This window comes from Lepeophtheirus salmonis, unplaced genomic scaffold (assembly GCF_016086655.4).
Source record: "Lepeophtheirus salmonis unplaced genomic scaffold, UVic_Lsal_1.4 unplaced_contig_3474_pilon, whole genome shotgun sequence".
NCBI classification, from domain to species: Eukaryota; Metazoa; Arthropoda; class Copepoda; order Siphonostomatoida; family Caligidae; genus Lepeophtheirus; species Lepeophtheirus salmonis.
In genome coordinates this window covers 16,425-35,568 of record NW_027293849.1, presented here as the reverse complement: position 1 = coordinate 35,568, position 19,144 = coordinate 16,425, and the positions used below count along the sequence as shown (strand labels likewise).

The window sequence follows — 19,144 nt, the reverse complement described above, 5'->3', positions numbered from 1 at the left end:
ATATAAGAGCCTCCTGGCTCGGATGTTTAAGTTATATTTTCTGCTTTTTCTTACTAAGGATATATTTACCATTATAATCAGACAAAATAACATTTGTCAACTACAATCAGCAATAAGAAATATATACTCATGGATAATTATTACTGTAAATAAACAGTCAATAATAATAAATGGAAAATATTAAAGGTTGTATTAAGACATAAAATTTTTTATGTAGTACAAAAACTATAAATAAGTAATATAGGTTGGCTTATTTGGCATAAATGATCAATGAAAGTATATTTGTTGATATTATATAATTTGTAATTGTTATCAAAAAACAAGATTTGAATAGTAAAAGTAAATAGAAATATTTAAATAAATGTGCACAATAAGCAGTGACGGAAAGTAATAAAAATGTTTTGCCATTATGAAGGAAACTATATACTCATGATAAGAGGCAAGTTAGAAAATGCTTTTAAAATATAGTTAGATAATAAATTTATGTTAGTTTATTAGTATTGGAAACAAAAAATATCTAGAGTTACATCATAAAATAGTATTAAGTTACTGAAAACGGCCTGACATTGAATGTATTAAATGTACCTCTAACAGAGAAATTTATTATCACAACTGATGACTCATTCCGTTGATCACCGTGTCTTTTTAAAGTTGTATTTCCTATATTCTAAAAGTATTACTTTGAAATCAGATTATGAACCTTTATATTTTAAATTATGAAGCAAAAAAATTTATTTGAACTCATTTTATATTGACCAAATATCTAATTTAAAATAATATAAACATTCTAATTTGATCACAAATAGAAATATCAGATATATTCGAATCCAGAACAGAAAAATAGTAAAAACTATTTGATTTATATAAGAGTTTTTAGTCCTAAGTTATGAAAGATAACATCTTCAATCTTATCTTAAACAATTTGAAAAGAGATACCATTGAATAAAATCGATTCCTTTTTTTTGGCACCTAGAGGCGAAAAATTATGCAAATTATAAAAATAATTGGTTGTCATAAATTACAGCCATTTTTTTTTTTTTAAATTTATTTAGGTGCCCTTTTTTTCAGTGAGGATTTTTTGATTTGCTTTTCATGGTGAAACTCAATAGCATAAGACATAATCATTACAATCCGTGTAATACAGTTAACTAAGTCATCATTAAAAATTGGTGTAATATTAATAATAATCATATAGTATTGGAGCATAATTCATCATCAAATATATATTTATTTTTTAGCAAAGTGTCTTAGAACCATTTAAAACCCCAGAAAAAAGTCCGGTTAAGGTTTGAAGGGAATATAAGGGAGGTCTAAGGACTAAACAAGACCCTTGTAACATTTCTAAAAGTGAAATAAGGTTCAAAATGTGAGACTAGAGATACACCAATTTACATATCATGCTATTTGCCGATCCAAGATATGACAATATAACTATAGCCAGCAACCTCAAATTGTAAATTCGGACGGTTTAAGGCTAGAGGAAACAACTGTTATTATTTGTTTCAAATTCATATAGAAACATATAAATTTTATTTTTTCAGTTGAACTTAGAAGAATCGTCAAAAATTTCAATAGAAAATATCAAAATCAAATTCTAGCCTAAGCTAATATTATTACTTTATGGATGCTATTCTCATTAATCTTTGCTAATGGCAAAGGTCTGTTGATTTAGTTTTTATTGACTTTTATCCCAAATATATTTGTAAAAATTATGAGGATGTACTACTCCCTTGGAAGATGGTTTAGTTCTCTTCACATACCGTGGGACGCATAAAATTTGTACTTTTGTGGATACATGTATCCATCCTAAGCCTTGGTGATATTTAACAAAATGGTGGGTGGGATTATTGCTCAGATGACTGTTTTGTTAAGTGGCATAAATTCATTGCAACAGTATAAAAACATATATATATTATTAAGACTGTGGAGTATCCAATGATTTAGGAAACTCATGTGAAAGGCAAAAATCGGGCTCACAGGGATATTTGAATAATTTCGTACTTCCTTGGCATGCACGTATTGTAAACAGAAATAACCAACAAGTATTGAGTAATGGAGTTATCCTAACCAATGATCATGTGCTAACTACAACTCATTGTAAAGTATATTATCACAAATATGGAATTATTGTAAGTGTAATATTTTAGTTGAACTTACTTCCAATGATCATATGATATTTTGTTTCAATAATATGCCAATTATTACAAATTAGACTTTCCTTTTCATATAAGGCATATGCTGGAGTAGGTGTGTTCTTTTATGACAGTGATTATCAAGACGGATATGTTAAAAGTTTTGTTGCACATGAGGGTTACAACCCTAGAACAGGTAAAAACAGCATTGCCATAATTGGCCTAAATAACAGATTAGTATGGAATGATAGAGTCCTTCCCATTTGCTTTTCCAATAATTATTCTCCAATTAAGGACGGTCAATCAGCAACTTGTAAGTGTAATAATAGTTATTTAAATAAATATGAAGTAGCTACCACGTATACTTATATTGTATTTTTCAGTTAGGGAATCTAATATCGTATACCCTTAAACTTTGGTCCCATTTGGTCATTTTGCATTATTAAAAAATTGCGAGAAAATATCAACAAAAATTGCCAAAAACATGATGATCTATGCACAACAAAAAACTCAGTAAGTGAAGGCATTACTGAAGGAGGACCATTGACCATATATAAGGATTCAAAAAGATGTGTTTTAGATGGCATCATATGAGTCCTTAAGAAAAATAAAAATATTTTATATTTTACAAATATTTCAATGCATATAAAATTGATCATAAATAAATTATATCTTAAAATTATATCTGTCGGATTGATAACAAATTTTTTGAAGCTTATTTATGCAAGCACTTAAATTTTAAATATTTCATCAATCAAGAAATTATTATCTGATGAAGCAACACTTTTGAAATATATTGAAAGAAAAAAATAGTAATAATGAGACTACAAACAATATTTTGTCATTTAATCATTAGTATGATTTTGGAGTTGCAGGACAGAACTTTAAAAAAATAGTTAGTCAGGAAGACTTCAAATTCATAAAAAATAAAATTTTGGAGAAAGAGGTCTTCAGAGTTGTAAGACTATTTCCCAAATAAAAATTTGTCAAACCTGAAGGATAGTTTTACCAAAATATAATATTTAATACATTGATATTTGTAATAGCAGATTTTGATTCAATGAATTATGATATTTAAGAAAAAAATGAAATTTTCATATGTGTTATAAATCAATAAATGAGTGTTCTTTTGCAAAATAATATTGTAATTTGTTTGTATGTTCAGAGGAAATTGCACAGTTAATCCACCTTCATTGGTGGGAATAAAACAGACTATTCAAGGTTGATCCACAAATGAGTTAGTTTTATGCCTCTAAGTAATCTCGAAATGTTTCCCATCATATCCATTCCAGCTCATTTATTAATCATCAATCACGTATTGGGCTAAAATATACTTCGAATTCCGTCTCTTTACTCTCTTGCCAAGTACCAGCAGACTCTTCTGAGACTCAGAGCCTGCTGGCGCTTCATATTCTAATGGGAAAGAAAAATATATATTTATTTTTCTCAAATGTAGAATGAGTAATTCATCTTCATTATATTCCTCTCTAAGTCCCAAAAAAAGACACGTAAATATTTTTAAATATAAAGTAGAACTTATTTTATGTTGGACTGTCATCATCAACTTTATTTTCAATTATAAATCTCTTTATTTCTCTTTTTTCTTAAAGTTACTCTCCCGATACTTGAATATTTGTCCTGTAAAACTTTTTTTGCTAAAATATTTTTAAGTAACAAGAACTAATACTAAGAAAAATTTCAATTAATAAATTGAAATTTTTAAAAGAAAGCAAAGAAAGAAAAATTGTTGCATGGAGTTGTAACTGAAGTCTCCACACAAACTACACAATAAATCTTTTTATTTTACTCGAATCTCCATAGATGTAATTGCTAAAAAAATCTAGAAATCTAAGAATATATAATGAATCATAAGAACAAATTTAAATTGCCAGGGTTATCGGTCTTGGCTTTTGAATTTTTGTAGATATTTTTGGAAAAGTTAAGTCCCATCTTTGAAGTTCTTAACCAAATATTCGGACCTTATGTTTAAAAAACTTATAAGTGAAGGAGATTTAACTCTGATCCCTTGATAAAGAAAGACAAAAGCAAACTAAACATAGCAAGGTATAGACATATAATGCTTCTTAATACCTCGTAAGAAATTATAATACTACTGAACTCACTTTTTATTTATCAAATATCTTATTTAAAATAATATAAACATTAGAAAAAAAGTAAGTCCTTCTAATTTTAGCACTAACATTAACAAATATCTAATATATTCGGATCCAGAACATTTGACTAAAATAAGCATTTTAGACGTATGTTATGAACAATAACCTTAACTCTTATTTTGAACAATTTCAAAACAGATACCATTGAATAGAATCAAGTATAATGATGAAAATGTCATTTTTCTTTAGAGACTTAGAAGTGAAAAATTATACAAATTACAATGATATTGATATATAAAAATGTAACCCATATATATGTACGTTAAATTTACGTTTTTGAAATGTTTTTTTTTAGCTATTTGGCTGTATTATTATGTTTGTTGTATGCAATGATTTGTTATTTATCTGGTTGATATTGTGTGAGCGTATAAAATAATCTATGTATTTAATGATTTGTTCGTTGGATCTTACTAGTTGAAGAATTAAGTCGACTAATGTCATATTCTAGGTTACAAAAAGTCATCAACATAACTTTCATTTTAACTTTCTTGTAGATCTTTACAAACATTCTGAGCTATAAAAAGTGTTTATAGTATAGAATTTAATGTTTTAGAATTAGTTATTGGTATGTGCCTCTTACAAAAAATATTTTTGCAAGAGTTTGACTAAAGTTATTTTTTAATTTTGTTGAAATTTGTATGATTGGGATGTGACATTGAAATATATTTTTTTTTCTTACTTTTACCAATGCTGTTATTTTGAAGTAAATTTAGAGAAACCTTACTATTAATTTATTATCATAATTGTTGAAATGTATTATTTCATGATTATACATAGATATCAAAAAATTAAATTTTCAAGAGATTTTTTCATTTTTGGTGATTAACCCTCTAGATGAAACCTTAAACAAAACTAGGAAAAAATATGTGAAAACTTCTAAATATATTTATGTGGATGAATCGATACTCCAATACTATGAATCTTCTAGTATGAAAGAATACCCCAAGGCAAGGCTAATACGAATTAGGTTTTATCTACATCTTCCAGCCGGCTTTTTCATTGCATATTTTATGTGGAGCCAAAACGCAATAAAATAGTTATGGATTTGGACAAAGCTGGATGTTTTATAGAATCTAATTGATAAAGTAAAAGTATCCTCCAGTAGTATAGAGGGCATGTTACTTTTTTTTAAAAGTTTATACATCATGCACAACTTGAGAGATAAAAAAAGTTGTAGTGGTAGGTACATTGAGATTCAATAGACTCCATTCAATTTCCCTACCATCAAAAAAGGAATCTTTGATTTAGTTAAAAGAGGAAAAATGAACTGTACTGATATTGATGATGATAAAGCATTAACTTTTTGGAAGGACAGCAGACTAGTTTATTTTGCACGTAATTTAATTAGATATAAAACTATTCGAAAATGCTATTCCAGATATGACAAAAAAAATAGAAGTAATTTACCTCTTATCATCCGAATTAACAGCAACAATATTAGATGATATAGTTCCAAATTTTTTGCGTCCTCAGGGCATTCTTTAGCATTTCAGCATTTCTAGCACTATGTAAACTGAGAGTATGGGTATATTTTGGATATTAGATGGGTTTCTTTTGCTCTGGAAAACGGCGGTGGAAGAATTTCACCTACCTCAGAGACGCTGCAGCCCAAAAAAAACATTTGTAGGGGTGTACCTGGACGTGCTAAAGAGTGTAGTGAACCAATAGCGTATTATGTGGACGTTGGCAAGCCATGGATGTGGCAGAAGGACTATGCACTAAGCTATAAGTCCAAACAGACCCAGGCTTAGCTTAAAAAGTTCTACAACTTTTTAGCCTTTTCTCAGTGACACCATTTGAGCTCAATGGACACTTTGGTTGGTCAGACGTCGAGAACATCACCAACATGAACTCCCACAACAACCAAGCCAGCCTGAGTGCCCACGTATGCCATGTATTTGCCGAGTTTCCACTGGCACTATTGGAAAAAGCATGAAACTGGTTCCAAAAGAGTATGGAAGGGGTGAAAGAGGCTGAAAGCAGAAACATTGTGTAAATGTCAGCTCTCCTAAAGAAATTTAAATTTTCAAAAGTATAACTGAAGTGTTGTTTTCTTTAGGGTAACAATATTATCATTTCCTACTGTACATACATATGTTAGAAATGAGTTAGTTGTAATTCTATTTTCCACCAATATTTATTGTGGAATAGATGTGAACAAATATCAATCTTTATATAGTGTGTCTATATGGTATTAGTACTTGAGTTTCAGGCCATTTTAGATAAGGTAATATTGTAGAACTTGTTATTTTTTTCAAATACATGTAGAAACATATTAATTTTATTTTTTCTTTTCAGTTAAAGACTTGTCTACTGACGATAAATAAGTCAAATCCTAGACTAAGTTATGAAGATATGAGGGATATTTTGATAATGATGTGTTCCCTTGGCATGTTCCTATAATAAACAGACAAAACATAAAAATACTGTGTAATGGAGTTATCTTAACCAATGATCGTGTGCTATCTACAGCTAGTTGTAAAGAATATTATCACAGATATGGAATTAATGTAAGTCAATTATTTTAGTTATACCGATCTTCAATGTTGATATACGATGTTATTTCAAATAATATGGTCAATTATACATACATATAAGACTTTCATCTTTATATTAGGTAAATACTGGATCTAATTTATACCTTTAAGGGGATGGTTATCAAAACAGAATTGTTAAGAGTTTTGTTGCACATGAGGGTTACAACATATAAACAGGTGAAAACAACATTTCCATAATTGGCCTATATAACAGATTTGTATGGAATGATAAAGTCCTTCCCATTTGCTGATCCAATGATTATTTTCCGATTAAAAACGGACAATCAGCAACTTGTAAGTGTACTAAGAGTTATTTTAATAAATATGATATAGTTAACATACGTAATAATATTATATTTTCTGTTTCTGGAACTCATATTTTAAACACTTGGATTGTATTACGATATGTTTACTTTTTCATAGAAAAAAACTTGCCACAAAATATCAAGAAAGATTGCAAAAAAAAGGATCATCTATCTACAACAAAAAATTCAGTAGGTGAAAGCGTTAATGAAAGACGATCATGGACGTTATGTCAGGATTCGAAAAGATGTGTTCCGGTTGCCATCCTATTACACATAAAGAATAATCAAAATATTCTTTCTTTTACAAGTATTTCAATGCATATAAAATGGATCCATAACCATATTTAAATAATATTTGTCAGATTGATAATACATTTTTTGAAGTCTATTTTCGCATGCACTTAAATTTAAGAAATTTAATTAATCAACAAACCACTATCTGATCAAGCAACATTAATTTAATAAACAGTAAGAAAAAAATAGATAAATGAAACGACAAACAATAGTTTGTTATTTCATCATTGGTAGGATTTTGAAGTTGGAGGACAGAAGTTTCAACAAAAATTTACTATGAAAGACTACAAGTTCACAAAAATAAATTTTAGAGAAGCAGGTCTTCAGGGTTCCAAGACTATTTCCCAAATGAACAAACAGACAATTCCTTGAATGACAGTTTTGAAATGACAATTTCAAAAAAGCAAAATTCCACTGGTTTGTCCTTTCTCAAAGAGTTTGCCAACTTACCCACTGTTTGAGAAGATAGTGGTGAAGGGAGGGTAATGAAAAAAACTTTTTTGGCAACTCAGCACACTTGTCTGGCTGAAGGAGATCTTGCTGTATAATTGCTAGATAGTGAGAATAAGGACTTCCACTACATTTGCTTGCCTTGTTCCACCCTGACAACATAAAGGGAAGATAAAGATGGTATAGACAATTAAGCGGAGCTAATATCAGTGTTAGACAGATACTGGAGGCTGAAAAGAAAATCACAGTAAAGTTTTTCCTAAAATTCAATTGTATGACGAACTTTATGTTTAAGGACGTGATGGCTGATCTAGACGGAAATAGAGTTGAAATACTTCCGATTGACGAGAGGCAATCACATCCAGATAAATTAGCTGAATTAGAGGAACTAATGCATTACACATTGTAGCTGAAAGAGTTAATCATCCATCATCATTTCCATTTAACATAGGTATAAGGTTAGTATCTGAATCCGAAGAGGAAAAAGTTGATATAATTTTATATGTATAGCTTCCTATGACATAAAATAGAAGTTATTAACCAAGTCTATTGTATTAATGTCATATTTTATTAAAAGCAAATAACTACCGATAGCTATAAATTAAATTTAAATCATGGTCTAGACCAAAATGTCTTAATAGTACAGCTAGGGCGGCAAATCTTGGATTCAGGAGATGGATTGACAAATACACAAATAATTTTATATTTTCAATAGTAGGGGAAAAAATATGTTATCAAAACCTGTAAACAAGGTTTCAGCAAAACCTTTCATTACATTTTAATGGCGTAACGAATATATGGGTAACGCTCTCCAAATTTTTATCTTACTCTAAGATTACAACGAATTTTGCTCAAAATGTTAGATTTGCTATTTGCAAACTAGATAGAATGAATTTGTATGAAGACAACTCACTAATTTATACCGATTTATATAAACATATCTAGGACACTTTTTTATTTTGCAAATATTTTTCACATACTGTAAAAACATTTAATGAAATTTGTTTTTCTTATGTTTATATTGTAGGATGAGGAGTCTTATCACTTGAGCTTGAGTCAGTTCAAGAGTATATTGGAATGCATATTTTAAATTGCAAAGCTTTAACCTCTTTCTTCAGATTTGAAGTCTTCACTTTTGACAATTTTAGCTCTAACTGCAGACTGCAATTTTATTCTTTTATGGCTAGTGTTTTTTTACTTTCTCGGAGAACCTTTCGCATTCAACACCAACACTCACATTATATACTTGAAATTGATAAAAAATTGAGAAATTGGAAAATTTGAAAGAAATAAGTAAAATATATAATAATATATTAAACATGACCTTATTCTTTTAAGCTCATATTGAGTTCACACGAAACAAATATAGAAGAAAAAATATGTACTGCTAACTATGTTGTAGCATAAAAGGTTGAGTCATTCCTATATTGTATAGCTTTTTAACCAATAAAAAACACAATTTGATTTTAAGGCGTCAGTCATACTTATTATAATATATAATATTTTATGTCATAGGTAAAGAATCGCTATTTTCCTTCTTACCGTCAATCTCTTCATTGTTGTCGTTGATGGAATCATTTTTTCTGTCAAAATCGATATTAAAGTCAACATTTTCCTTGGATGTTTTATAGAGTGTAATCAATTCCTCCAGATTAGTTGTCTTCTTCTTTTAAGTTCATTGTAAATAATATAGAATAAATATATGGAGTAGTTATCTACGCCCTACACAAGAAAAAAAAAATTGCTTAGTTCTTGTTTCATGATATACTGTGAATTAGATATAAAAAATTGAGTGAAAACGAATATAAATCATAACAAAACAAAACAAAAAAATAATCTATTAAATGCTGAAATAAATAGAAAAAAAAAAATATTGACTTCTGACCTCTTTAATCATTGTCTCTATACTCACAAATATATAAAATCATCAACATCTATTACGGAATCATTGTATAATTCTAGATATAAGAGCTATCAAGTTTCATGAAAGGACAGAAAGGTCTATTGAAAGATTCAGTGAGGAACCGAAAGAGTTCTCATTCTCCATCTAAGGCTCCTTCATTCAAGTTTTTGAGTCATTTTCTCGTCAACTTTGCTTCGTCTCCTACTTTAAGAAAACTATTTCATTGCTATGTCATTTATTATTATTGATTGTTTATTTACATTATAATTAACCATAAGGGTATTCTCTTAATGCCGATTGGACATAACAAATGTTATTTTGTCCGATTATAATGGCAAAATATATCCTTGGTAAGAAAAACCTGAACATATAACTTTGACATATACCAGGAGGCTCCTATATTTTTATATTACTCTCAAAATATGGGAAAATTCAATTTTAGCCCAAAACTAAAGTACTCTTAAAAATATTTTAATTGTGGCCAACCCTTCTACCTAAAAATAATTTTTTCACCCATAAATGCTTATTTTTTAATTGCTTTCAAAGCAATAAGATGAAAATTGCAAATTTCCTTATCATTAAAGTCTTTTAATACTTACAGCTTATTAAGTTGTGTTTTAAGTTCATATAAAAGGTCAAAAGTCACAAAATAGTATTTTTTAAAGCTAGTGTGTAAGGTTGGCATTTTTTTAGGGTGACATGTTAATTTGACCTTTTGCTGTATTTTAATGAAAAATAATGTTTGTTATGTTTCAGACTTCAATTGGTGTTTTTTTGACCTGTATAGGCATTCTAAAATAGGTTTTTTACTGACATTCTCTATTTGTCAAGGGGAAAATGTATTTTTTTTTTGGAGGGGTGGGGGATAAAAAATAATTTTTTTACGGTGCTTAAAAGATTCTCTTGCATACAAATAATTGGCAAAATTGAATTTGAATTAACATTCCCTTCACTCTAATTACATATATACATAAAGAACACGTAGTAATGTAATAGTTTTCTTAGAGTAGGAGACAAAGCAAAGTTGACATAACGAAAAAAGGACTCCAGAACTTGAATTAATGAGCATTCTTTGCAGGATGATAAATTTTGGTTCCTATATTGTTCTTTTTATCCTTTTATGGAACTCAATAGTTCTTATATGTTGAAGTATACAATGGTTCCGTTAAAGACCTTATAATATATACAAATAACCAAATCCGGTAAAGTCCGGTAAAGGTTTGACTGGAATATAAGGGAGGCTTAAGTATTAATCAAGATCATTTTAATATTTCTAAAAGTGAAATAAGTTTCAACATGTGAGATAAGATATACGTATCATACTCTCTGCTGATCCAAGTCACGACAATAGAACCATAGCCAGCATCCTCGAATTGTAAATTATTTCAGGTAAAAACTTAAATGAACAGTTCTGGGTGATGAAAATTAATTTTCCAGGCACAGTTATGGTCCTTACTGTGTTTTTTAAGTGAATGCTATATCATCCCACCTCACACCTTCGAAGACGGCTTCAGAGTGAACACCAAAGTGTACCCGGACGTTCTTAAGAGTGTGGTGATCCCATGACGTAATCAGGTGGACACTGGCAGACCATGGATGCGGAAGAAGGAATATGCACCGACCCATAAGTCCAAAAGAGACCCAGGCTTGGCTTCAAAAGGTGTTCTAAAAATTTTAATCTTCTCTAAGTGCCCCCATCTGGACACTATGGTTGATCGTAAAACGAGAACTTTACCAACATGACCTCCCTCAACAACCAAGCCAAACTAAGTGCCCTCATATAACAAGTATGCGGTGAGCTTCTGTCGACACTTTTGGAAATACTTGCTATCGGTTCTGAAACAATATCAAAACGGTAAATCAGGCAGAAAGTGGAAACATGTAGTAGATGTCAGCTCTACTACATCATCAAGTTATATATTTTGATTTTTTGAATAAAAGATTAAAAATAAAGCTATAGTGTTGTTTTGTTTAGGTCGACTATTTTATCATTTCACGCTGTACCTATATTAGAAATGAGTTGTAACTATGTTTTCCACCAATACTTATTGTAGAACAGATGTGAACAAATATCGATTTGAATATTGTGTACCAACTCATTGTACAAGCTTACACTGTACATGAAGAAAACAAATGTTTTAAAATTTACGAAATTGACCCCGTTGTGTGGCTGTGTTGGTTGCCTTATATTTGTACAATTTTATTTTGATAGAATTTTCTTCACTACGAGCAATTGCTTAGCGCTGCAATAGCTCTTCCTCTTTTCCTCTAGATGCTGCATTGCTACCTGCCTTAAGTTCTGTTTTGATATCCCCTCTAACACAATGACTATGTATGTACGTATAAGCACTCTGAATAATGATTAACTTTTCCCTGAAGTTGGACGGTTTTGTGTAAATACAGGAAAAGGAAAAGAGGAACAAAAAAAAGTACATAACTTATGCCAATAATTTACTTATAGATCCATTAATGTGGGTTTTAATTATTTTATAAATAGAAATGTTATCTAGTTTGTAATAATAAAAAAAGCTACATAAAGAAAGAGCGTAAATACAAGTAAGAAATAGGATATTGGGTGGAGGTGAGACCCCTCTTCTACTCATTATTTTTATCAACTGAGCCATCTTACCTTGCTCCTCTTTGGATTCGTCCACCAACTATATGCCTGTGTTAAATGGAGAGGTATTTCCAACCTGAAGAGATATGCATGATGATCACTTTTGTTTTCTTATTATGAAAGAATGCGATATATCCAGCAACAAAGTGGAATGCATTCTTTTCTCTAATGCTACTAATTTCTCTGGATGTGATCACCCCTTGTCAAGGGGTACTATTAAAAATTTATTCCCGTCTAAATCAGCCATCATGTCCTTAAACTTAAAGATCGTCATTACAAAAAAAAAAATTATGTTGCTGGAAATTTTTTAAGGCCCAAAAACCAATTTTGAATATTGTGTAAAAAAATCCATTCACATTGTTGTTCTTTTTTGCGAGTTTGATTAACTTGACCGTGGCAAAACAACATAAAATTCGTTTTAAAGACTTTGTCTTAGAGTCCAATCAAAAATGATTTTGTATTTAAATTTTTATTAGGCTAAGGAATATCAGTAACAATAGAGGTTGCTGGCTATGGTTCTATTGTGTCATATCTTGGATCGGCAAATATCATGATTTGTAAATTGGTGTATCTTTAGTCTCACGTCTTGAACCTTATTTCACTTTTAGAAATGTTACAAGGGTATTGTTTAATCCTTAAACCTCCCTTATATTCCCTTCAAACCTTAATTGGACTATTTTCGTGGGGTTTAAATGGTTCTAAGATACTTTGCCAAAAAAAAAATATATATATTTGATGATGAATTATGCTCCAATACTATATGATTATTATTCCAATTAATGTTACACCAATTTTTAATGACGACTTTGTTAATTATTTTACACAGATTGCAATGATTATGTATTTTACTATTGAGTTTCACATATTGAAAAGCGAACCGAAAAAATCTTCACTAAAAAAAGGGCGCCTAAATAAATTTCTATATAAAAAAAATTGCTGTAATTTATGACAACCAAATTATTATTATAATTTGCATAATTTTTCGCCTCTAGGTGCCGAAAAATAGAAAAAAAGAATTGATTTTATACAATGGTATCTCTTTTCAAATTGTTTAAGTTAAGATTGAAGATGTTATCTTTCATAAATTAAGACTTAAAACTCTTGTTTTAATCAAGTAGTTTTTACTATTTTTCTGTTCTGGATTCAAATAAATCTGATATTTCTATTTTTGATCAAATTCGAATGACTTACTTTTCTTGTAATGTTTATATTATTTTAAATTAGATATTTGGTGAATATAAAATGAGTTCAGCAGTATTGAATAAATTTTTTTCCTGAATAATTTTAAATATAATGGTGTATAATCAGAGCTCAAAGTAACACTTGTAGAATATAGGACATACAACTTTAGAAAGACACGGTGATCAAAGAAATGACTCATCAGTTGTGATAATAAATTTCTCTGTTAGAGGTACATTTAAAACATTTAATGTCAGATCATTTTCATTAACTTAATATTTATTTCTTGATGTTACTATAGATATTTTTTGTTTTCAATACTAATATACTAGCATAGATATTATTAATAATTTAACTATATTTTAAAAAGCATTATGTAACTAGCCTCTTATCATGAGTATTTAGTTCCCTTCATAATGTCTAAAAATATTTATTAATTTCCGTCACTGCGTAATGTGCACATTTATTTGGATGTTTCTATTTACTTTGACTATTCAAATTTTGTTTTTTTATACCAATTAATAATTAGATATTATCAACAAATATACTTTCATTGATCATTTATCCCAAATAATATTACTCATTTATAGTTTTTGTACTACAAAAAATGTTTTCTGTCTTAATACAACCTTTAATATTTTCCATTTATTATTATTGATTGTTTATTTACAGTAACAATGATTTTCAATTTCCTATAAGGAGGTCGTAGATGTAGAGGAAACTGTATTACTCATTTCCAATGTTTATAAATCAAAACTTTTTTCATTGCAAGAGGATAACAAGGCATTGAATGCTCATTTAGAATAGATAACTCTACTGAAAAATTATTTATTCTTTAATGAGCGTGGTGCAAGGTAGGATTGATACATTGAATGATTTATGTTTTGTTGCTATTTTACTCCTAACATTATTTATCAAATAATTTAGTAATTGATTGTTAATCATTTAGCAGATTAACAATGATGTAGAGCTTTTTGAGAAGGCTCTTTAAATTCAGACTTTCAACTATCAAAGGAGGCAATTTTACATTTTTGGATTTATTGTTCGGCAATCTATTTGTTGCTTTATAAGAAAACCCAACTTTCATCTCTAAGGAAAGATAAGTCGAGTTATATTGCTGACATTTAAAACGAACATGATCTTCATTTATTCTTTTGAGCGGTTAAAACGGTTTCAACGCATCAGTCATTATAAACCGGGTGACATGATCTTTGTATACATCTGGAATATGCAGCAGGAATTATTACACATCCCATAAATAAAGATACTTTTTGTGCAATAACTGCAATAGATTTTCATAAAGCCTAAATTATCAATCTTTTCGGAAACAAATTGAAGCAAATTTTGAGGGTGACATTTTTAACATGGTCAGAGGTTGCATTGCAATGGCAGTCTCCTTCTTATAGATGGATTAAGTTGTCTCCAAAGCAATTAAGTGCTACAGTCAAGGTGTCAAGGTGACCCTTTATCTCTATATTTTTTTAACTTGTCACCTTTACCTTTGATGGATAAAGTAAAACATATTAAACTGTTAGGACTTGAATTTGGCGGGAAAAAAATAAAAATAATGCTCCATTCTACACTCACGACATCTATATCTTCATAGAAATTGAATCAGAAGAATACATTAAGAAAAATGTTAAATATTGTTTGCGACTCCATGAGCGATTCAGGAAGAAATATGTGCTAGAAATCAACCAAGAGAAGACAAAAATCTTTAAAATTGCTACAAAAGTGTTTTTTTTTTCGAAATCAATGGCAAGATTCCATCAAACAGTTGGGAATATCATGCACAAAATCAGGCATAGACACAACATATTTGGAGTAAGAAATGACCATTATTGAGAAACATTCGAGATTGAACAAAAATTCAAACATAAGGTATACCAAAAGGCTATGTTGGGAGAATTTCTATGTTTGCACTTCAAAGTTTATTTATTACTTGACGTGTGACTGGTAGGGAATTTCAAGAACTGGGGAAGGGTTCGAGTATACTAGAAGAATGATTTTTTCTAGAGAATTCATTCAACATTTATAAGTTCTAAGGAGTTTGGGTGGTCTTAATCTGACCTCACTAAAGAACCTTATTTCCAAAATTTTCGGAAACATGCTTGTCAAAATTTAAAAAAAAAATTCCATGGATGTTTCATTTTATAAGTACAACTGGTTTTAGGTGATTTTTGTTTGGTTCGGAAAATTTACTCTCCTCCTCTGAATTAGAGGACGTGGATATTGGATATTTTAAAAGGAAGTTATGTATGGGGAGAAGATTTGATGATAAATATCTTCCAATATTCGTAAGGGTAAAACTCCTTCTATTATCACCTGATGCTGGGAATAATGGGAGATGGCCCTAACAAATACATTACATACCAAATAGCTAAAGTACAAAATAAGCTAAAAATCCCCATTGAAAAACAAACAAAACAACTTATTCCTGAATTTCAATTCAGCATAAGCAGGATTTCTTCCTAATTTAGCTCTGAGTTATGTCCTATTTTTAAAATGCACTTTACCACCTTGGACTTTTAACATTTAATGGTCTTCAAAAAATTTGGGACATGGGATTAATATAAATTTGCAAACTAATATTAATAGCAAATTATTATTTCATGAAAGGGACTGAATGTTTTATTAAAATTCTAAATCAATTAGTAAACTAAAATAACAAGATATATTGTATGAAATTTGACAAAAAAAGTGTGTAAATTATCTTTCCAGTTGGAAATCTGAAATGTTTCTTTAATTTTACAAAGTTTTCATTATTATTATTTAATTCATGAAATTCTTTTAAATTTCACCAAGTGTGTAAGTGAAGAGGTATAGATAGGGGGGAGGGGAGGAAGCTACTGATGCCCTATTCCTATATAATCCTTCAGATGTCCTTGAAGTGTGTTCATAGACATTGGAGAGTTAAACAAAAGATTTATTGGGGTTTTTGTTAGCGCTGACCTTTGGGTATACACCCTCGTTGAAACATTTTTTTAAATTGCAGTTTAAGGTATTAAAGAATCAAAAATGAGGTGTTGATAATTAGACACACTTTACTATATAAATGTAATAGTTAAAGAGACCATTTTCTTGGTATTGTTATAATTATTTGAAGTTTGACCTGGAGCTATTCTTGATGTTTCAAAATACTACAACCGATGGAGAGACTACACTTGACATCATTTCCAGAGCAATAAAAAAGTCGACCATAATAAAGGTTAAATTAGTATCATTTGACTATCTAAAGGTTGCCTATCTTAGATATTATGCCTGTAAACGAAACTTATTATTATTTTCAAACCTCAACAGTTATCCTTTTCTAATAAAAGATAATACTATGATCTGAAACGTTTAGTATTTGGGAAGAGAAAATTCCACGTTAGTTGGCTTCCAAAATTTAATTAATTGAGGTATTTTATTATAACTTCTTATAACCAGAGACACCTTAAAAAAACTCTTTTTGGAGTTTCAGTATCTGAATTATACTTTTGATATTGTTTGGTGGCAATGTCTTTTTATTTTTTATTGATCAATGTGTTTTTTTGCATTATGGTCTTGTTATCCTTTTTTTTCATTTCTGATTATGTTTTCTAATTGTATAGACAAATTACTCGACTGTAAAATAAAGGAAAACCCAACAAGTTCTTCAAATAAATGCCATAGATGCTTCTAAACATAATGAAAACCCGTTTTTGAAATAAGACATTTGATTTTGGAATAATTATGACGTGATTTTATTGCATTCAAATCATTAAATGGAGCGTCTGAGGCTGTAAGAGCAGATATTCAAGCTTTCAAATTTATTTGCATGATAAATATACAAATATCCAGTAAACCCCGTTCTTCTTTTCAAAGTTAATTTAAACTAAGACACCAAATTAGACAAAGAGTGAGCGTGGTGTAGGGGACAAAACAATTTAATCCTCATTTTCTAATACTCCCAAGAAATATTATTGCGAGATTACTTTTAGGAAATATATCTGTATACGCATGATATATGTGATAACCACATTTATACATATTTTTATTTATTCATTATACTATATTTCAGATCAAATCTCTTCCAGCAAGTGTTAAACAAGTCACAGCTAATATCACTTTAAGAAAATCTGTAATACACTTCAAGTCTGGAGAGCCCAAATGGATATCTTTTAGTATTGAGATACCTCCTAATTCATAGTCAAATTTGATTCTTAATTTGAAGTGCTCTACATTTTGGAATGTAGCAGCTTTTCATGTCATGGATTTGAACTATTCAAAAGAGGATATAGAATATAAAACCAACAGTGTTTTATTTCCATTCGAACGCAAAAGATCAAAAGTGAATGATAGTTATCCCCTAGAAGTAATTATTTTTTGAAACTGTAAAAGCTAAATACTATTATTTTTTTAGGTTTATTTTTTTTGGATGTATTAGCTAGATTACAAAAATTCAAAAATCCAGTGCTGAAATAAAGTTTATATTAGGGTTTCCTCTTGAAAACCCCTTTACCCAAGATTTCTCAGTCTTTTACATGAACCCGTTACCTGTAAATTCGGGATCCTGTTAGATAAAAACCAATACTATGAAATGTAAGTAAATTATTGATCAATATTATATATTGCTACATATTATATATTCTAAGAAGAAAAAACAAGTTTTAATTAATAAAGTATTAAGTTTGTTTGGTAATTATACTGTAGAGGCTTAGCTCATGGTAGATAAAGAAACAGTCTGAGTATTTTACTAAATGAGATTTGATCTGTGTCGGCCTCATCCACAGATCGAATCCAATTCCCTTCCCTGGAACACTTCATACGAAATAACCGTAGTCCTTTTCAATATTACTTTCATGATCCTCCAAAGTGCTTCATGTCTGACTATTTATAAATAGTCGAGTTTCCTTTCCTCCTACGTTAGTAATATATTCTTTGTTTTGCAAGGTTATTTCGCTATTATTAACAAGTTGCAACTATTAAATTTCATCTATCCTCTCTAGCTCTCTCCAATTTACAAGTAAAAAGTGAAAGTATGACCAGTTGGCAAAATTATACACGTTTATCCAACAAAGAACTTATAAGTGCTTGTCAACTACGTGCTTAAAGTCTATACTCCAGTGAAGTTCCTAATCAAGCAAAAAACCTCTTTTTAGAATGCCCTAAGCATTTTTTTATCTGATTGTGTTCTATAGATTTGTACCAGAAAATTGTAGCTCCGTCTTTACCATGCTATTTCAAAAAAATCATTTTTTTTTGTGCACTCAAAAACCTACTTGTCAATATGTTGTTTGGTTACCAGGGCCACATTCAGGAGTTGGCATAGCAAAGAATAATAAAAGCTTAGGGAACTGAAATTAGCACTTAATTCAGAATATTTAAACTGCAACTTCACACTTGACTATGATTGTAAAAAAAATGACACGTGAACAGCTGTTATTCTTATTTAAGAGACATACATAACCATATTTTCGACTTGTTCAGCCATATAAATGATATTATCATTTTACCCGGGAATTCGTAGGGAAACTTGTGAAAGGGAAGAGCTTGTGAAACAACTATTGGAAGAAAGTAAAGGCCCGGAAA

The 19,144-nt window shown here is 29.6% G+C and overlaps 1 long non-coding RNA gene across 4 annotated transcripts; it reads right to left on the bottom strand.

Moving 5' to 3' along the window:
* Window positions 1-3,132: 3,132 nt before the first annotated feature.
* On the bottom strand, window positions 3,133-9,639 carry LOC121131252 (uncharacterized). Of its 4 annotated transcripts, XR_005868988.2 has the most exons (4): window positions 9,435-9,639; window positions 8,176-8,406; window positions 7,893-8,122; window positions 3,133-3,527 (listed from the first exon to the last, which is right to left on the bottom strand). It is a non-coding gene; the product is annotated as an uncharacterized lncRNA (long non-coding RNA). The 4 variants fall into 4 exon arrangements; XR_005868986.2 differs by lacking the exon at window positions 3,133-3,527 and having other exon boundaries at window positions 7,519-8,122; XR_005868987.2 differs by lacking the exon at window positions 3,133-3,527 and having other exon boundaries at window positions 7,519-8,122; window positions 8,176-8,358; window positions 9,435-9,638.
* Window positions 9,640-19,144: the final 9,505 nt, after the last annotated feature.